Raw genomic sequence first — 22039 nt, 5'->3', positions numbered from 1 at the left:
CCACCAATTTGATACTCATGACTTATCCTAGGAATAGTTCACCAATATTATATAGTAACATAGTTATTAAGGTTGAAGGAAGACTTTAAGTCCATCTAGTTAAACCCATAGCCTAACCTAACATGCCCTAACATGTTGATCCAGAGGAAGGCAAAAAAAAACCCATGTGGCAAACACTAAGCTCCACATTGGGGAAACAAATTCCTTCCTGACTCCACATACGGCAATCAGACTAGTTCCCTGGATCAACGCCTTATCAAGGAATCTAGTGTATATACCCTGTAACATTATACTTTTCAAGAAAGGAATCCAGTCCCCTCTTAAATTTTAGTAATGAATCACTCATTACAACATCATACGGCAGAGAGTTCCATAGTCTCACTGCTCTTACAGTAAAGAATCCGCGTCTGTTATTATGCTTAAACCTTCTTTCCTCCAGACGTAGAGGATGCCCCCTTGTCCCTGTCTCAGGTCTATGATTAAAAAGATCATCAGAAAGGTCTTTGTACTGTCCCCTCATATATTTATACATTAAAATAAGATCACCCCTTAGCCTTCGTTTTTCCAAACTAAATAACCCCAAGTGTAATAACTTGTCTTGGTATTGCAGACCCCACAGTCCTCTAATAACCTTGGTCGCTCTTCTCTGCACCTGCTCCAGTTCAGCTATGTCTTTCTTGTACACCGGAGATCAGAACTGTGCACAGTATTCTAAGTGTGGTCGCACTAGTGACTTGTATAGAGGTAAAATTATGTTCTCCTCATGAGCATCTATGCCTCTTTTAATGCATCCCATTATTTTATTTGCCTTTGTAGCAGCTGCCTGACACTGGCCACTAAATGTGTGTTTGTCATACACCCATACACCCAGGTCTTTTTAATTGACGGTTTTGCCCAGTGTTTTACAATTAAGCACATAGTTATACATCTTATTACTTCTGCCCAAGTGCATGACCTTACATTTATCCCCATTAAAGCTCATTTGCCATTTTTCAGCCCAAGCTTCTAGTTTACATAAATCATCCTGTAATATAAAATTGTCCTCCACTGTACTGATTACCCTGCAGAGTTTAGTGTCATCTGCAAATATTGAAATTCTGCTCTGTATGCCCCCTACAAGGTAAATAATAAATATGCTAAAAAGAAGAGGGCCCAATACTGACCCCTGTGGTACCCCACTGCTAACTGTGACCCAGTCCGAGTGTGCTCCATTAATAACCACCCTTTGTTTCCTATCCCTGAGCCAGCTCTTAACCCACTTACACATATTTTCCCCTATCCCCATTATTCTCATTTTATGTATCAACTTTTTGTGTGGCACCGTATCAAAAGCTTTTGAAAAATCCATATGCACTACGTCCACTGCGTTCCCTTGGTCCAGTCTGGAACTTACCTCTTTATAGAAATTGGTCAAATTAGTCTGACATGAACGGTCCCTAGTAAACCCGTGCTGATACTGGGTCATGAGGTTATTCCTCTTCAGATACTCCAGTATAGCATCCCTTAGAATGCCCTCCAGGATTTTACCCACAGTAGAGGTTAAGCTTACTGGCCTATAATTACCGAGTTCAGTTTTTGTCCCCCTTTTGAATACTGGCACCACATTTGCTATACGCCAGTCCTGTGGTCCAGACCCTGTTATTATAGAGTCTTTAAAGATTAAAAATAATGGTCTATCAATGACTGTACTTAGTTCCTGCAGTACTCGGGGGTTTATCCCATCCGGGCCCAGAGATTTGTCAATTTTAGTGATTTTTAGATGCCGCCGTACTTCCTGCTGGGTTAAGCAGGTGACATTTAATGGGGAATTTTTGTTATCACTGATCATATTGTCTGCCATGGGATTTTCTTGTGTAAATACCAATGAAAAAAGTTATTAAGCATATTGGCTTTTTCCTCATCCTCATCCACCATTTCACCCAGACTATTTTTAAGGGGGCCAACATTATCATTTTTTAGTTTCTTACTGTTTATGTAGTTAAAGAATATTTTGGGATTATTTTTACTATCTCTGGCAATGAGTCTCTCTGTCTCAATTTTTGCTGCCTTGATTTGCTTTTTACAGAATGTATTTAATTTTCTGTTTTTTTTCTACTGCCTCATCACTACCTACTTCCTTTAATTCTCTAAATGCTTTCTTTTTGTCACTTAGGCTGCTTTCACACTAGCGTCGGTACGGGCCCATCGCAATACGTCTGGCCGACGTACCGACGCATACTGTGAAAGAAATGCCCGACGTGAGCAGTATAAGCAGTCTTACGACGCTTCCGCTGCCCCATTGCAAGGTCAGGGGAGGAGGGGGCGGAGTTTTTTTGTGGCGGCGGTCCGCCAAAACATGACGCAACCGTCGCACGACGGTCGCGACGTGTGGCACTGCGTCGCAATGCGTCGCTAATAAAAGTCTATGGAGAAAAAACGCATCCTGCGGGCAACTTTGCAGGATGCGTTTTTTCTCCACAACGACGCATTGCGATGTGCAGTGCCCAACGCTAGTGTGAAAGTAGCCTTAGGCTACTTTCACACATTAGGTTTTTTGCATCAGGCACAATCTGGTGAATGTTGGAAAAACGGATGTGGCGCAGATTGTGAAAAACTGATGCAACAGATCCGTTTTTTCGACGGATCCGACTAGCATGTCCAGATAATTGGATAAAAAAAATTTGGAGCATGCTCAGTTAAAAAAAATGGAATCCGGCGCCGGAATCTGTCATTTTCCGGATCCGGCACCTTCCGGCTCCCATAGGCTTTCATTCTAGCAAACACCACGAAGCGCCGGATCCGGCACTTCCGGCTTTTTTGCCGGAGACAAAAAACGTTACTATGGACGTTTTTTACAGAAACTGGAAACGGCAGATTTGCCGTATCCGGCGAAAACCGGATGAAACGCAATGTCATCCGGTGCAATCCAGCACTAATACAAGTCTATGGGAAAAAAACGGATCCTGCGGCAACATTCGTCAGATACGGTCTTTTTAAATGTAGCTGGATTGAGCCTGACAGCGAAAACCTGATGTTTGAAAGTAGCCTTATTGCGCCCCTTACAGCTCTATTTAGGCTAATAAACGTCTCCTATTTTCTTTGTGTATTTTTATGTCTCAGGATATCGTCCCAGTTAATTGCACCAAGATCATCTCTCATCCGTTGGAAATTTGCCCTCCTGAAGTTCAGTGTCCTTGTAACCGCTCTACTACACATCTTAGTAAAGTATACATGAAAACTTATTATTTTGTGATCACTAGGGTTGAGCGAAACGGATCGGACAAATTCAAAAATCGCCGACTTTCGGCAAAGTCGGGTTTCATGAAACCCGATCCTAGTGTGGGATCGGCCATGCGGTCGGCAATCTCCGCACCAAAGTCGCGTTTCATATGACGCTTTCACCGCCATTTTTCAGCCAATGAAGGAGGACGCAGAGTGTGTGCAGCGTAATGACATAGGTCTCGGTCCCCACCATCTTAGAGAAGGGCATGGCAGTGATTGGCTTGCTTTCTGCGGCGTCACAGGGGCTATAAAGAGGCATGCACGCCGACCGCCATCTTACTTCTGCTGATCTTAGCATAGGGAGAGGTTGCTGCAGCTTCATCAGAATAAGGGATATAGTTAGGGAGGGAAGATTAACCCCCAAACCGCTTGTGCTGTAGCCAGTGGCGTAACTACAAAGATATGGGCCCCGGTGCGAACTTCCAAATGGGGCCCCGCCCCTGCCATCCAACTCAATGTAAACCCCATAGAGTACAACGCAGCCCCCCTCATAGTATAATGCAGCCCCTCCATACAGGGGCAGTGAGAAAGACACAAGCAAATGGTGACGAGGGGGCAGGGGAGACAGGCACAAGGGGGCTAGGGGATACAGGCACAAGGGTAACATAGGGGGGCTAGGGAGCAAGGAAGACAGGCACAAGGGGACACATGGGGGCTAGGAGGCAGGGGAGAAGGTTACAAGGGGACTAGTGGGCAAGGGAGACTGACACAAGGGGACTAGTGGGCAAGGGAGCCTGACAAGGGGCACACGGGGACTAGTGGGCAAGGGAGACTGACAAGGGGTACACGGGGACTAGTGGACAAGGGATACAAGCACAAGGGGACACAGGGACAAGTGGGAAAGGGAGACTGACACACAGGGACTAGTGGGCAAGGGAGACTGACACAAGCACAAGGGGACAAAGGAGACAGGCACATGGGGACACACAGGGACTAATGGGCAAGGGAGACTGACACACGGGGACAAGGGACACAAGCCTAAGGGGACAAGGGAGACAGGCTCAAGGGGACACACGGGCCCCTGACCTGCCAGAGCTGCTTGCAGCGGCGACCGCTGCGACTGTGGTAATTACGCCCCAGCCTCACACACACACACTACAGATATCACACACACACACACTACGATATCACACACACTCTACAGATATCACACACACATCACACACACACACACACTACAGATATCACGCACACACATCACACACACTACAGATATCACACACACACACACACTACAGATATCACACACACACATCACACACACTACAGATATCACACACACACACACACTAAAGGCCCCGTCACACTTAGCGAGATCGCTAGCGAGATCGCTGCTGAGTCACAAGTTTTGTGACGCAACAGCGACCTCAGTAGTGATCTCGCTATGTTTGACACGTACCAGCGACCAGGCCCCTGCTGTGAGATCGCTGGTCGTGTCGGAATGGCCTGGACCTTTTTTTGATAATTGAGGTCCCGCTGACATCGCTGAATCGGTGTGTGTGACACGGATTCAGCGATGTCTTCTCTGGTAACCAGGGTAAACATCGGGTTACTAAGCGCAGGGCCGCGCTTAGTAACCCGATGTTTACCCTGGTTACCATCGTAAATGTAAACAAACACTACATACTCACATTCCGGTGTCCGTCAGGTCCCTTGCCGTCTGCTTCCCGCACTGACTGACTGCCGGCCGTAAAGTGAAACCACAGCACAGCGGTGACGTCACCGCTCTGCTGTTAGGGCCGGCGCTCAGTCAGTGCAGGAAGCGGACGCCGGGGGACGCGAAGGTGAGTATGTACTGTTTGGTATTTTACATTTTACACTGGTAACCAGGGTAAACATCGGGTTACTAAGCGCGGCCCTGCGCTTAGCAACCCGATGTTTACCCTGGTTACCCGGGGACCTCGGCATCGTTGGTCGCTGGAGAGCGGTCTGTGTGACAGCTCTCCAGCGACCACACAGCGACTAAACAGCGACGCTGCAGCGATCGGCATCGTTGTCTGTATTGCTGCAGCGTCGCTAAGTGTGACGGGGCCTTAAAGATATCACACACACACACTACAGATATCACACACACACACACACACATCACACACACACACACACTACAAATATCACACACACACACACTACAGATATCACACACACACATACTACAGATATCACACACACACACATACTACAGATATCACACACACTACAGATATCACACACACACACACTACAGATATCACACACATACTACAGATATCACACACACACACACACTACAGATATCACACACATACTACAGATATCACACACACACATACTACAGATATCACACACACACACTACAGATATCACACACACACACTACAGATATCATACACACACACACATACTACAGATATCACACACACACACACACCAGCTCATATACACAACTCACAATCTCCTCTCTGCAGCTCCGCAGCTTCTCCTGACTAAAGCGGCTCTGTCCCGCACCTCCCCCCTGCTCTCACCTTCTGTCCCGGGGCTGCAGAGTGCAGAGCAGAAGCTGACAGTCTCACCATGATGACTGGAGCTGCTTCCTGTCTCTCACGTGCCCCGGCTGCCCTCTCCCCCTAGATACACCTCGGACTGTTGCCGTGCAGGAGGAATCTCCTGCACTGCAACATGGTGTTGGGTGCCTCTGACCTGCCGGGCCCGGGCCCCTGACCTGCCGGGCCCGGTCGCACTGGCGACCGCTGCGACCGCGGTAGTTACGCCCCTGGCTGTAGCGATTTCCACTGTCCAACACCACCTTTTTTTTGCAGGGACAGTGGAGGCTATATTTTTGTGCATCAGCTCTGTAGCTTATTAGGCTGCCTTATAAGGCTCCCTGATAGCTGCATTGCTGTTTGCACGCTGCTATGCAAACCAACTGCTTTTTTAAAAGCAAAAATCCTGTTGCTCCTTTCTGCAGTTATTTTGTTTATTTGTCCACAGTGCACTTTTGTGTGCAGCAGTCCTTTTTATTGCTGCCATACTTGTCCTGAGATCATTGTAGGGAGATTGAAATTGTACTACAGTCCTTGTATTTTTTCATATATCTTTCAGCCACTTTCTGCCACTTACATTGTGTTGTTTTATACACTGGGCCTGAGTTTTGGTTCAGTCTCCCCCCCAAAAAAGGGAGATTCAAATTCTCACAAAGTGGATATACTACAGTCCTGTTAGTTTGTCGTATATCAGCCAGCCACATTCTGCCACTTACATTGTGTTGTTTTATACACTGGGCCTGAGTTTTGTTTCAGTCTCCCCAACAAAAATGGGAGATTCAAATTCTCAACAAGTTTATATACACCTTCTACCTTGTTTTACAGTACCATATAACAACGTTTTACAGTACCATATAACGGTTGTTATTTTGGTTACATTTTCCCAAAAATGAGGAAATCTGGTGGAAGAGGCCGTGGGCGGTCGTTGCCAGCTGGTACTGATGGTGGTGGTGGTGCATCTGGTGGTAGTGGCAAAAGCACAATAGCACCTCAGGCTGGAGGTGTTGAGCCAGTGTCATCATCAGGCTACACAAGGCCTGGAAGGCTCCCTTATCTGGGAGTAGGAAAACAGCTTTTAAAGCCGGAGCAGCAGGAAAAAGTTTTGGCTTTCCTTGCTCACTCAACCTTTAGCTCTTTCGCCTCCTCTTCAGAAAGTTCCAAATATAAAAGCAGCGAGTCGTCAGTGGATGCTCCCCGTCAGGAACAAGACGTTTCCTTGTGTCCTTCACCCAAACCAAAAGTGAAGGATGCGTCAGGTGACACTACAGGTTACTCCATGGAGCTCTTTACACATACCGTGCCTGGGTTAGAAAGGGAAATTGTTAACTGCCCATTACAAGATGAATCGGACATGGAGTGCACTGATGCACAGCCACAGCTTGATTATTATGCTGTTCCATTGACTCAGATCAGTACATTGCCCTTGCAGTGTACTGAGCCAGAATCTGACCCTGATGAGACTATGGTGCCTCGTCCCGAACGCTATAGCACCTTACACGGTGACACAGAGAAAGGTGCACATGACATTGAAGAGGAGGTAATAGATGACCCAGTTGTTGACCCAGATTGGCAGCCATTGGGGGAACAGGGTGCCGCTGGCAGTAGCTCAGAAGCGGAGGAGGATGATCCGCAGCAGCCATCTACATCGCAACAGCTGTCATCTGGCAGCTTTCTATTTTACGTTTCTGTTTCTATTATACTTTTCATCTATTTGTTCCACTCCTGGTTTTGGCTTACAAATACTGATGTAAAATACTGACCAAATACTGCCAGTGTGACGGCAGCCTTACAGTTATGCCTCCATACGTATCCTGAGGGGCATACGCAGCCTCTCCTAGCTGCAGCAGGGGTCACTGCATCACAACAGGTACATCTCACAAAATTAGAATATCATCAAAAAGTTAATATATTTCAGCTCTTCAATGCAAAAAGTGAAACTCGTATATTATATACAGTCATTACAAACAGAGTGATCCATTTCAAGTGTTGGTCGTACAAACTCTTAAAGGGCCAGTGCAAGCCCAGAGACATATAGGTGTACTTTGCCAACTGGGGCCTGAGACTACCGTGGGAAGTCCACGGGGTGTACCCCAGGGAAGGGGTGGTGTCCCTCAAAGGGGTGGTGTCCCTAAAAGTAGGCGGTAACCCAAATAGGGATAGTTGCCCAAAAAAGGTTGGAGACCCAAAAGGGGTGGTAACCCAAATAGGGATGGTTGCCCAAAAAGGGGTGGAGTCCAAAACGGGTGGTAACCCAAACAGGGATGGTTGCCTAAAAAGGGGTGGAGTCCCAGGGAATGGTAGTTACCCAAAAGGGGGCGGAGAGTCCCGAAAGGGTGCCACAGACAAACTGTTGCCAGGGGCAATTGTACTATGTGTGTCCAATCTGCTCTATGAACTACCCACCCAGCAAGAGGCTACATGGGTGTGCCTCGCAGATGAATGAAGAGGATGTGTTCGGACTGGTCGATTCTGGGAGCACGGTGACTCTGGTGAGGGTTGCGCCCAAGGGATGGGTAGTGCCAAATGGGAAGATCGGTGTCATCTGTGTCCATAGGGGCACTAAAGACTATCCAGTGGCCAGGGTGGTCCTCTAGACAGCCAGGGACATTGCATTCCATGATGTTGCTATAGTCCCAAACTTAACCTGTCCGGTGATAATATTGATTGAATGGCTGAGTTGCCACTCACCACACTGAGTGGAGGATCGTGACACCACCTCCTCAAAAGAAAAGCAGATGTTCAATCTCCAGAGGAAGCAGGCATTCTTTACAATAAGAGATATTAATCTGTGAAATGGTCTACAATAACAGCTGGTCACAGGGGAAAAAGGGGAATAAGTTATTAGGATATGTCAGAGCGGCTGGACAATAAGTGATCAACATATGTCAGTGAGGTTAGCCAATAATGATAAACGTATTTTAGAGTGGCAAATTAATAAGTGATCTGCGAATCTCAGAGCAGACAGGCAATAAGTGATCAGCATATCTAAAAAAAATAGCCAACAAGTGATCACCTAGCTTTTCTCAGAGCAACTAGGCAATAAGTGATGTGACAAAGTCACTGGTGAAGTGATGGAGGGGAGATATGTGTCACTGTGCATGATGGCATCAGTGATGTAAAATCAAAGTAGTTTCATCCAGCACACTACGTGTTGGGACGGTTTATAGAAAGTTATATTATGGGCTGGGTTTAGTGGACATTCATAGAGCGAGTGGGAGAATGTCCACGTATCTCCACCTGCAGTTTTCTGACAGGACATGTGTTATGTTGAGACCATGTGATCAATCAAATGATGGAGGAGTCTAGTGACTCTTTTTGGATTGTAAATGGATCCGTATTAAATATGTGTTTGTGAGGGTGGGCCAGAGCAGTAGTCATGGCTGAGAGAAATCCCTGTATCACACCCTGGCCTCTCCTCACAGTACAATAATGCCTTTCCTTCTGCACACCTGCGTTCTGGGTCTCTGTGCCATCAGGTTCTTCCCTGGGCTACTGAAGGCTCCTTGTCGTCGGTATCACACAAAGACAGAGACAGTCCAGCTCAACTTTAACAACAACTGTTTTACTTGGTTCTTTACACGAGCACATCAAAGTTATTTCCAGCATCCACATCAAGTTTCACAACGGGCAATTCCTCTTCTGTCCCTGTCCTTTTCTCTCTGTCGCTAAGCTCGCTACCGGGACGGACCGTACCTTTCGATCCCTCAGTGTCCTCTCTGCTCAGCATTACTCCATTTGGGGACTCCCTCAGCCATTTCGCACCAGTTCTGAGGGTGTTAGCCCACGCAATAAGCTGCCACATGATGAGCAACCTGCCCGTACTGGTTAGCCTTTTCTAGCAACTGCAGTCCCACTAATACTGCACCGCTAGCACTGTTGCTGTTGTTTCTCCTGATGTGGTCCAGACCAGGGATGCAATATGGCTGGGCCCTCTTCTTCTTTAACGTTGCGTGTCATGGTGTTGCCCAGGCTGGCTAGCCCAAGTGAGCTGCACGGGCACCCTGGCCCAAACTGAACACTATCAGGAAGTCCCTCCTGTCTTATGCACTGCCCACTGCCCACCAGAGGTCGAAACCATGCCCATGAACAGCCAGCCAATGAAATTGATGAATGGGCAGGGTTTATCTTAGGTGGGCAGGGTTTGTCTGCCGAACTTTGGAATTATACGCCCAGTGAAAGCCATTAAGAGAATTTAGTGGCTGTCACTGGGGTGCCGCCTCTCATGGGTCACAGCAGGAAGCCAGCTCTTTGTTCCGGATCATTCGCGAATGACCCATCACTAGAGGAGTCACATGGTCTGGGCTTAAATGGCTCACTGACAAAGCTTTCAGTCACGGCCGCCATCAGGGCATTACTGCCCTGACTGGTGAATGGGGCCCGGTGGGCAGAGGGGGCCCACATCGGGTCCCGTCTCATCTCCCCATCGGGGCCTGGGCCCCAGCAGCAGGCTTCTGACAGTACACTGAACCTGTGTCTGAGACGCAGGTTCAGTGTCCTCTGTTGCCTTGCGGGCCCGGACGGGCCCGCAAGGCAACGGTTAAAGCCGCCAGCCAATCAGAGGCTGAAAGCTGACGTCAGTGCGCATATCGCTGGTGTATGACGTCATCGTCATTCGCCAGCGAGTCCGCGCCGAAATGCCCAGGATGGTTGTCGGCGCTGGACAGCGGCCAGGTAAGGTGGTTTTTTTTTGTTTTCACTGAATGCGACAAACAAGGGGCATGATAAAGACAGGAGGGCAGGATAGGGGACACAGGGGCAGGAAAGAAAAGAACACGGGGCAGGAATGAAATCTGGGAGGTAGGAATGAAAAACGGGGCAGGAATGAAATCGGGGGGGCAGAAATGATAACACTGGGAGCAGGAATGGAAACACTGGGGGCAGGAATGGAAACACTGGGGGCAGGAATGGAAACACTGGGGGCAGGAATGAAAAACACGGGGCAGGAATGAAATCAGGGGGGCAGGAATGGAAACACTGGGGGCAGGAATGGAAACACTAGGGGCAAGAATGAAATCAGGGGGGCAGGAATGAAAACACTGGGGGCAGGAATGGAAACACTGGGGGCAGGAATGGAAACACTGGGGGCAGGAATGGAAACACTGGGGGCAGGAATGGAAACACTGGGGCAGGAATGAAAACACTGGGGGCAGGAATGAAAACACTGGGGGCAGGAATGGAAACACTGGGGGCAGGAATGGAAACACTGGGGCAGGAATGAAAACACTGGGGGCAGGAATGAAAACACTGGGGGCAGGAATGGAAACACTGGGGGCAGGAATGGAAACACTGGGGGCAGGAATGAAAACACTGGGGGCAGGAATGGAAACACTGGGGGCAGGAATGGAAACACTGGGGGCAGGAATGAAAACACTGGGGGCAGGAATGAAAACACTGGGGGCAGGAATGGAAACACTGGGGGCAGGAATGAAAACACTGGGGGCAGGAATGAAATCAAAGGGGCAGGAATGGAAACACTGGGGGCAGGAATGGAAACACCACAGGGGGCATGAATGAAAACCCTGGGGCAGGAATGAAAACACCACAGGGGGCACGAATGGAAACACAACGGGGGGGGGGGGCAGGAATGAAAACACTGGGGGCAGGAATGGAAACACCACAGGGGGGCAGGAATGAAAATAACACAGGGGGATAGAATGTGTGACACGGGGCAGAATGTGAGACACAGACAGGGCGCAGGTATGGAAACTACACAGGGGGGCAGAATGACAGGCTGCAGGTGACAGGTGGCAGGATGTGAGACACGGGCAGAATTCGTGACAGGGGGCAGGATGTGACACAGGGGGCAGAATTTGTGACACAGGGGGCAGAATGTGAGACGGGGCAGGATGTGAGACACAGGGGGCAGAATGTGAGACATGGGGCAGGATGTGAGACGGGGCAGGATGTGAGACAGAGGGGCAGAATGTCAGTCATGGGGCAGAATGTGAGACAGGGGGGCAGGATGTGAGACGGGGGCAGAATGTGAGACACGGGGCAGAATGTGAGACACGGGGCTGAATGTGAGACACAGGGGAGCAGGATGTGAGACAGGATGGAGACAGATGGGGCAGGATGGAGACGGATAGGGCAGGATCATGGTACAGGATCACGGGGCAGGATGGATACGATGGATACAGATGGGGGGCAGGATAATGGGACAGATGGGTCAGGATCATGGGACAGATGGGGCAGAATGAGGAGATCATATGGGGCAGAATGGATACTCATGAGGGCACGATGGGAGAACATATATCTGGCACCAGAAATGAGATACACGGGGCCAGGGTGCGGATATTATTACCATAGGGGCTAATTAACCCCTTCATGACCGTGGGATTTTTCATTTTTCCGTTTTCGTTTTTCACTCCTCTCCTTCCCAGAGCCATAACTTTTTTATTTTTCCGTCAATTTGGCCATGTGAGGGCTTATTTTTTGCGGGACGAGTTGTACTTTTGAATGACACCATTGGTTTTACCATGGCATGTACTAGAAAACGGGAAAAAAATTCCAAGTGCGGTGAAATTGCAAAAAAAGTGCAATCCAACACTTGTTTTTTGTTTGTTTTTTTTTGCTAGATTCACTAAATGCTAAAACTGACCTGCCATTATGATTCTGCAGGTCAGTACGACTTCATAGACACCTAACATGACTAGGTTATTTTTCACCTAAGTGGTGAAAAAAAATTCCAAACTTTGCAAAAAAAATAAATAAATAAAATTGTGCCATTTTCCGATACTCGTAGCGTCTCCATTTTTCATGATCTGGGGTCGGTTGAGGGCTTATTTTTTGCGTGCCGAGACGGCGTTTTTAATTATACCAATTTGGTGCAGATGCGTTCTTTTGATCGCCCGTTATTGCATTTTAATGCAAATCGCAGCGACCAAAAAACGTAATTCTGGCGTTTCGATTTTTTTTCTCGTTACGCCGTTTTGCGATCAGGTTAATGTTTTTTTTTATTGATAGATCGGGCGATTCTGAACGCGGCGATACCAAATATGTGTAGGTTTGAATATTTTTTTATTGATTTATTTTGATTGGGGCGAAAGGGGCGTGATTTAAACTTTTATATTTTTTTTATTTTTTTCACTTTTTTTTTTTAACTTTTACCATGCTTCTATAGCCTCCATGGGAGGCTAGAAGCAGGCACAGCCCGATCGGCTCTGCTACATAACAGCGATCATCAGATCGCTGTTATGTAGCTAAAATGCAGGTGTGCTGTGAGCGCCGACCACAGGGTGGCGCTCACAGCCACCGGCGATCAGTAACCATAGAGGTCTCAAGGACCTCTATGGTTACAATATACAAGCATCGCCGACCCCCGATCATGTGACGGGGGTCGGCGATGCGCTCATTTCCGGCCGCCCGGCCGGATGCGGTAGTTAAATGCCGCTGTCTGCGTTTGACAGCGGCATTTAACTAGTTAATAGCGGCGGGTGATCGCGATTTCACCCGCCGCTATTGCGCGCACATGTCAGCTGTAAAAAACAGCTGACATGTCGCGACTTTGATGTGCGCTCACCGCCGGAGCGCACATCAAAGCAGGGGACCCGACATCGGACGGTATAGTACGTCCGATGTCGGGAAGGGGTTAAGGGACATTATTACTGCAGTGATGTGTTTATTTTATTTTTTGAGGATACTGTTTTAAATGGGGGGGGGGGGGGCAGTCCTGTTACTGTGCAGAGCGACACTAGGTCGCCTTTTTTTTCTTCATCTGGTGTAGTATAGAAGTTGGCAAAAAATTAAGCAATGTGTTCTGCAAGCGGAGCTCTAGATAACTATGTTATTTCCTGCACAGACGAGCCCTGGCTGGAAGAAGTGATGGCGGTCTGTGCTGGAAGAAGATGGAAAGCGAGGCTGAAGGACTTCACCAAGAGACATCACTGGTGAGTTAGTGTGTTAGGCTACTTTCACACTAGCGTTAACTGCAATACGTCGCAAATGCGTCGTTTTGCCGAAAATACGCATCCAGCAAAAGTTCTTGCTGGATACGTTTTTTCGTCATAGACTAACATTAGCGACGCATTGCCAAACGTCGCGTCCGTTTTGCGACGCTTGGGCGTGTGGTAGCGGACCGTCGGGAGAAAAAAACGTTACATGTAACGTTTTTTGCTCCCGACGGTCCGCTTTTTCCGACCGCGCATGCGCGGCCGGAACTCCGCCCCCACCTCCCCGCACCTCACAATGGGGCAGCGGATGCGTGGGAAAAATGCATCCGCTGCCCCCGTTGTGCGGCGGAGACCACGCTAGCGTCGGGAACCTCGGCCCGACGCACAGCGACGGGTTGTTCCCGACGCTAGTGTGAAAGTAGCCTTACCTGTACACAGACACTGCATACTAAGTATAGATTTCCTGTGTATAATGGCACTTATGGTGATAGTATTGTGTTTTTTTTTTAATGATCAGTATTGCAGTATTCAGTCACTATGCGCTGGTAATATGTTGTCCGGCCAAGGTGTGGCGGTATTTGTCCCTTGTATGTGCTATTATTTGGTCACTGTGGTGGTAATATGTTGTCTGGTCATGGTGTGGCGGTATTTTTTTCTTGTATGTGGTATTATAGGTCTCTATGTGGTAGTAATATGGTGTCTGATCATGGTGTGGCGGTATTTTTCCTTGTCTGTGATATTATTGGTCATTTAAAAATTGAAAAATAAATAAAAATATACCTAAATTGTATTGGATATTTTAACAAATGTTTAGTAAGTTACAGTAGAGTCCGGCCAGAAGAGTCTACCTTGTCTTGGTGGTGGATTAAAAAATCTTTTGGCCAAAATAAAAGCTGCTGGCCATGTATGTGGTGATGGGAACTGTAAATGTGTGATTGGTGAGGATGTGGTGCAGAAGTGGAGTTTTTGCAACAGAGGGCAGTGGGACTGTGGATGGTATGAGGGGTGGAGGCGGGGCTGGGGTGGAGCCTGGGCGGAGTCTCAAGGGGGGCCCAATAATTTTTGCCAGTATGGGGCCCCGAAATTCCTAGTGGCAGCCCTGCTTTCAGTGTTTGTCTGGAGAGAGTGCACTCCAGGAAAGTGTGTGCTAAATCTGAACCGTGGACATTGCTGCCTGTGAGTGGGCTGGTCCACTATAGAAGAAGGACTGGGTTTCTTTTTGTTTCTTTGTTTTTAATGTTTTGCCCAGAGGGCTGTCTTTACTTTCCCAAGCTTGGCTTATGAGGTCTTCAATAAACCAAGCATTTTCTTAAAGAGTCAGTGTTCCGGTTATACCTCTGTGTCCAGGCGAGTGAGCCGCTCTACCACAGTGATCAGTGTATCTCAGAGCAGCAAACCAATAAGTAATGAGCATAGCTCAGAGTAGCTGGACAATTCGTGATCAGTGTATCTCAGAGAGGGTAGCCAATAAGTGATCGTTCAATCTCCACGTAAGGACGACTTTCATTGTCTGGTCCAGTGGATCAACACTTGGGATTAGAAGGGACAGATTGTATCTTTTGGGGCAGACAGGATCATGCATTGTATATGTGCCCATCCTTTTACCCTTTCCCATCACTCTTGACTTGATGGCCATTTGTCTTTTTCCAATCCTATTAACCATGTAACCGCACACAGGTGATTATGTGCAGCCATGGTAATGCCCCCATTACTTTCTACCAGTCATCTGGAAGTATTATGTCATGTACAAAGATGTAACCTAGACGAGTCTAAGAGTCCATTCAGACAACACAGATTTGTCCTCAGTCTTTCTATGCCAAAACCAGGAGCCTCTCCAGAACATAGGTGTCAGGGCCTCTCGTGTAGTTTGCTCTGTATATCGCACGCCTGGTTTTGGTACAAACACTGATGGTAAACCACTGGGGTGCGAATGAGCCCTAACATGGGCTGTACGGGGTGTGGGGGGAGACGCTTCCATGCGGCGGCGGCATATACACACGGTACACATGGCCCCCAGCACCGCACAGAACCGGCACGTCCTCCTCTCAAGAGGCAGCGTGACTCGGGAGCCCCTGCACGACCTGCACTGGAGGGGGCGGGGCTGGATGACACGTGACTAGGGCGGGCCTCCGGACTAGGAGGGCTCCCCTGTACAATGTACACAGCCTGCCATAGTACACCGCCCCCCGGGCTGAGAGGACGGAGCTGCCTGTCACTCTGGGACCTGTGTATCCTGCGGTAAGCGGGGATGTGATGGGGACAATGCACGGGACAGGAGGGGACACAGGAAACTTGTAGTAACGTGTGCTGCTCTCCAGGGGCACAGTGGGAATGTTGCGTGCTGTGGGCTCTGCTGTAATGCTGCACTTTATAGTGGTGTTAGTGCACTGTACATGCTGGGACAGCAGAGGCAAATGTGTCAGGGGACAGCAGAGCCGACTGTGTCAGGGGACAGCAGGGCCGACTGTGTCAGGGGACAGCGGAGCCGACTGTGTCAGGGGACAGCGGAGCCGACTGTGTCAGGGGACAGCGGAGCCGACTGTGTCAGGGGACAGCGGAGCCGACTGTGTCAGGGGACAGCGGAGCCGACTGTGTCAGGGGACAGCGGATCCGACTGTGTCAGGGGACAGCGGAGCCGACTGTGTCAGGGGACTGCAGAGCCGACTGTGTCGGGGGACAGCAGAGGCAAATGTGTCAGGGGACAGCGGAGCCGACTGTGTCAGGGGACAGCGGAGCCGACTGTGTCAGGGGACAGCGGATCCGACTGTGTCAGGGGACAGCGGAGCCGACTGTGTCAGGGGACTGCAGAGCCGACTGTGTCGGGACAGCGGAGCCGACTGTGTCAGGGGACTGCAGAGCCGACTGTGTCAGGGGACAGCGGAGCCGACTGTGTCAGGGGACAGCGGAGCCGACTGTGTCAGGGGACAGCGGAGCCGACTGTGTCAGGGGACAGCGGAGCCGACTGTGTCAGGGGACAGTGGAGCTGACTGTGTCAGGGGACAGCAGAGGCAAATGTGTCAGGGGACAGCGGAGCCGACTGTGTCAGGGGGCTGCGGAGCCGACTGTGTCAGGGGACTGCGGAGCCGACTGTGTCAGGGGACTGCAGAGCCGACTGTGTCAGGGGACTGCAGAGCCGACTGTGTCAGGGGACTGCAGAGCCGACTGTGTCAGGGGACAGCGGAGCCGACTGTGTCAGGGGACAGCGGAGCCGACTGTGTCAGGGGACAGCGGAGGCGACTGTGTCAGGGGACAGCGGAGGCGACTGTCAGGGGACAGCGGAGCCGACTGTGTCAGGGGACAGCGGAGCCGACTGTGTCAGGGGACAGCGGAGCCGACTGTGTCAGGGGACAGCGGAGCCGACTGTGTCAGGGGACAGCGGAGCCGACTGTGTCAGGGGACAGCGGAGCCGACTGTGTCAGGGGACTGCAGGGCCGACTGTGTCAGGGGACAGCGGAGGCGACTGTCAGGGGACAGCGGAGCCGACTGTGTCAGGGGACAGCGGAGCCGACTGTGTCAGGGGACTGCAGAGCCGACTGTGTCAAGGGACAGCGGAGCCGACTGTGTCAGGGGACAGCGGAGCCGACTGTGTCAGGGGACTGCAGAGCCGACTGTGTCAGGGGACAGCGGAGCCGACTGTGTCAGGGGACTGCAGGGCCGACTGTGTCAGGGGACAGCGGAGGCGACTGTCAGGGGACAGCGGAGGCGACTGTGTCAGGGGACAGCGAAGCCTACAGTGTCCTGGCACAACATATTATATAGCACTTGGAATGCTATTATTTTATGGTCCACACGGTGTGATCTGCTGAGGACACAAAAATAGAAAATCTCTTGATTGTCAGCTTGCAGCGAGCTTCCTTTGAATGGGAAAACACATTTATTTGTTGGGCTTTTTTAATTCCATGTATAAAGAACTCGTCACTCTTTCTGCAGATAAATCACAGCAAAACACATTTTCTGCTTTGATTTTGCTGAGGAATTGTGGCAATAATCCCACCGTATTGTTACACTCCTTATATTATGTCATTGAGAACTGCATCAAAATGGCATCATCCTATAAAAATACACCAAAATCACAGGTTTAGGATCAGTTTAGGATGTGGAATGATCAGCCAGAAAATAAATACCGGTAAATATATATATATTTTTTTTTATATTTATGTTTTTCTGTCTGTGGCTCTTTTGTCTGTTTCTGTAGTTGAATTTGGAGCATGTTTTTACCTCAAGCAGAAACTCCTCCAGAATTGACAGGTTCCCTCTTTTTCTGTGCGGCTCCAGATGTGTTTTCTCATTGACATCAACAGGAAGCTTTTTTGTAGCCTTTTTTAATGTGTATTTTGGAGTCAATTCTGTTCCAAATTTCTTGTCGAAAACTTAGTGTAAACATGCCCTACTACTAGATTTCACTGTGGATTTTTCCAGAGTTTGGATGAGATTAGTAACCTGCCATCCACTTGTCAACTATTTCTGCCCAAATCTCGGGTGAAATCTGCAGCAGTGTTAACTTGTGTGGACTTGCTCCAAGAATATGTTCGCACGTTGCTCTTTTATGATTTTTTCTAATCTTTTTTCTGCATGAAAAAACTCAAGCTTCCAACAGAAAACCGCAACTGAAATTATGCATGTTTTTGGTGCTGTTATTGATAAATATTTTTGGTGCCACCCACACGTTGTGTGCATTCCCATTTTACTGTTCAATACTGTTTTTTTTTTTTTTTCTTTTGATGCTTGAAAATTCATCGAAACCGCTATGTGTAAACAATCCTTAAGGGTACACCCCTACCGCCCCAACCACTGCAGACTTTTCCTTGGGATTGCTGGCCATTTCACCCTTTACATTGCTCCGGTTATTATCCACTGTGGATTTTGTCCCTAGTGTGTGTGAATGAGATTTCATGAAATCCTTCACAATGCTGCTACTGTAATACATGACAGACTGTCTGGAAAATCCACTGCTTATACATTGCCATAGGGAACATGCCTTGGATTTGCAGATGGAATTTCCGCAGCGTACTTCAGTAACAGCAAAGTGGATGACATTTTATTCCAATTTTGCAGAATTGATGTTGAGCACAAATTTTTAATTTGAAGTATACTATTTGGGTTACGTAGTTTGGTTTGTCCTTTGGAATCGGTGGAGGTCCCAGTGGTCAGACCCCACTGATCAGGACGTTAGCCCCAATCCTATGGATAGCTCCTTTAATGCTGGCACTGGAAAATAATTCTGATTGTAGAAAAATAAGTGTCTGGTATAAAAGTGACTGATACTGAGCTGTCGTCTCATGGTCACAACCTGCTTGTTACAATCAGGGCGCCAACTCCCTGGTAGTTATGGGAGACAGTCACAGTGTATTTAGAGGAAATGTTGAGCTTTTTGCTGTTTACTATTGGTTTCGCTGCAAGAAGTTTCTGCCAGATTATTCATCAGTTTATAGGATCATGTGACGCAATCCACAATCGTTGCATACTGTGTGGCTTATTTATTTTTTGGGGAATCTGTGTATTTTTACAGCTTAAATATTTTTCTTCAAAACACAACATCAGGGCCGGCTCTAGGTTTTTGTGGTCCCCTATGACACACACCACGATTCATGATGCACAGATACGGCAGAGAAATACAGGTATAGGTAATGCCAAAGATTTCACTTCTTACACTGCATGAGTGATAGCTATTGTAAATTCTACTGTACCATACATATAGTGGAATGTATCCCAGAACAGCACACAGACCTCCATATAGTATAGGCCGGTTTCACACCTCATGATATTTCCAGTACCGGAAATGACAGTGTCCATTTACACTTTTGGCCTGGGACAGCTCTTAGAATCTCTCGGTTTTCAGTGTCATCTCGGTGCTGATGACACACAGATCTACATCTCTGGACCAGATATCACCACCCTACTAACCAGAATCCCTCAATGTCTATCCGCTATTTCTCGGTCTCCCATGACAGCACTACAGAGAGGGGATCCGCCCTTCAGGGACAGGAAACCTACAGATAAAAAGGGCGGTACCTCTCCCTCGCATCAGTTGGTTTCCTGTCCCTGACGGGGAACCCCTTTTCGGTGGTACCTGTAAGAAGACGCCGTATCCAATGGACCGGGACCGGACAGCCGGGTTCCGGCAGCGAGGAGGCTCCTGTTGTGGCTCGTCCGGTGCCCAAAGCCGCCATCGCTGGAACCGAGGGGTTCTTCAGGGTGTGTGGGGGGAGAATCGCCACCACTCTGAATGAGGAAGGGGCGCTGAGACACCCGGAGCTCCTGTGCCGACGAGCGCACGCCCTGGGTGTACAAAGATGGCCGCCGCTCCGGAAATGCGGCAGGACTTCCGGGTCATCGCCGCACGCATACGCGGTAACTTTTTCTCCCCGGGGGACGTGACGTAGGACCGGAAGAACGCCGGACGCTGGGAGGTGGTGCCAGATTCAAATAGGGAGACAGTGCAACAACCATGTGTGCACTAACTCCCTGGAAACATGGAGGATAGCGACTTGCAGCACGAACCGGAGCAGCAGCCGAGGCAGAGGCACCAGCACCATAGGAAGCAGGCGGACCTTAAGGCCAGGAGAAGTGGGTCTAGCAGCCAGTCCACGCAGCGCAGCAGATCTGCTGCAGTGATCAACTCTCCTCCTCAAGAGTTTCCTCTACCAGACCCGGGCCCTCTTCCACAACCGGTACCTATGTTCACGTCTGAATGGTGAGTGATCTCCGAGAAAGTTCATATTTTATAATGGGGTTCCTTCTTCTCCCTTAATAGGGAAAGAAGAGGTTGGAGAAAAAGAACAATAAATCCTGCCCCACCTGTGACAAAGCTTTGCCGGTAGCCTGGAACAAAAAGCTTTGTAAATCGTGTATTCAACGAATACTATGTGAAGAGACCTCCGATTTCGCATCTGACCTAAAAACGATAATCAGATCTGAGGTTCAGAATGCGCTTATATCTTTCAAAAAAGGGAAAAATAAGAAGAAAGAGACAGTATATTCCCACTCTGACCAGTCTTCATCTGAGGACACAGATTCTAACAAATCTGATTCCTCATTTTCTTCCTCCGACGAAGATTCGGGCCGTCACTGTTTCCCACTAGAGGATGTAGATACTCTAGTAAAAGCAGTTAGAGCTAATATGGGGGTAGAGGATCCCCGTCCCGATAGATCGGCTCAAGACATAATGTTCGGTGGTCTAGGGCAGAAAAAGCGGAGAACATTTCCCCTAAATTCCAACGTCCAAACGCTGATTAAAAAAGAGTGGGAGAAACCTGCTAGGAGAAACTCCTCAGTACCCTCGCTTAAAAGGAAGTATCCTTTCGAAGACGAGGCGTCTACTTCCTGGGATAAGGCGCCTAAATTGGATGTCGCGGTAGCCAAGGCTTCGAAAAAATTTGCACTCCCGTTTGAGGATATGGGTACCCTTAAGGACCCTTTAGATAAAAAAGCGGATACTTTTCTCAAGGGGGCGTGGGAATCGGCTGGAGGCAGCTTGAGACCTGCGGTTACTGCGACATGCACCTCCAGATCTTTAATGGTGTGGATTGACCAATTAGAAAAACAGATTAAAGGGCCACTGTCACCCCCTCCAGCCGTTATAAACTAAAAGAGCCACCTTGTGCAGCAGTAATGCTGCAGTCTAACAAGGTGGCTCTTTTAGTTTTTGCTTCTGTTATTCCCTCAATAAAGCGTTTTATAATTTTCCCTAAATACCTGTCTTTGTACCTGGAGGCAGGTCTGAAGCCTCCTCTGTGAAGCGCCCAACTGCCGTCACTCATCTCTTCTGGGGCGATGGTCGCCGCCCCTGCGTGCTGTTCTTCTTAAATCCGGCGCCTGCGCTGTGCGTGCCTGCCTGGGGCAGGCGCAGTGTTCATTGGCCGTCATAGCTCAGATGCCGGGTGCCTGACTGCGCCTGTGCGGGCAGTGCGGCCACCCTGTTACTGAATCCCCGCCCCGCACTGTGTTATGCATTATGCACAGTGCGGGGCTGGGATTCCTGGGTATGCGCACTGCGCTTGTCAGACGCTCCCCCAGGTTCCCCGCCTTCCAGCGTCGGTCTGTGCAGGAATCTGCCCAGGAATCCCAGCCCGCACTGTGCATAATGCATAACACAGTGCGGGGCGGGGATTCAGTAACAGGGTGGCCGCACTGCCCGCACAGGCGCAGTCAGGCACCCGGCATCTGAGCTATGACGGCCAATGAACACTGCGCCTGCCCCAGGCAGGCACGCACAGCGCAGGCGCCGGATTTAAGAAGAACAGCGCGCAGGGGGCGGTGACCATCGCCCCAGAAGAGATAAGTGACGGCAGTTGGGCGCTTCACAGAGGAGGCTTCAGACCTGCCTCCAGGTACAAAGACAGGTATTTAGGGAAAATTATAAAACGCTTT

The 22039-nt window shown here is 49.1% G+C and overlaps 1 protein-coding gene across 4 annotated transcripts in view; it reads left to right on the top strand.

The window, feature by feature from the left end:
- The first annotated feature begins 15743 nt into the window (after window positions 1-15743).
- The window catches only part of P4HA2 (prolyl 4-hydroxylase subunit alpha 2), a 182933-nt gene continuing 176637 nt past the window's right edge, over window positions 15744-22039 (top strand). For 3 of the 4 annotated variants that reach the window (XM_077265957.1, XM_077265958.1, XM_077265956.1), the window contains exon 1: window positions 15784-15907. The gene's annotated coding sequence lies outside the window, so the exon portion shown is untranslated. Of the gene's footprint in view, window positions 15908-22039 lie in introns of all 4 variants that reach the window. The other variant, XM_077265959.1, reaches the window with a different exon arrangement.

This window comes from Ranitomeya variabilis, chromosome 5, assembly GCF_051348905.1.
Source record: "Ranitomeya variabilis isolate aRanVar5 chromosome 5, aRanVar5.hap1, whole genome shotgun sequence".
In the NCBI taxonomy this organism is placed as follows: domain Eukaryota; kingdom Metazoa; phylum Chordata; class Amphibia; order Anura; family Dendrobatidae; genus Ranitomeya; species Ranitomeya variabilis.
Note: the sequence above shows the minus strand (reverse complement) of the source record. Positions and strands in the feature narration are given on the sequence as shown.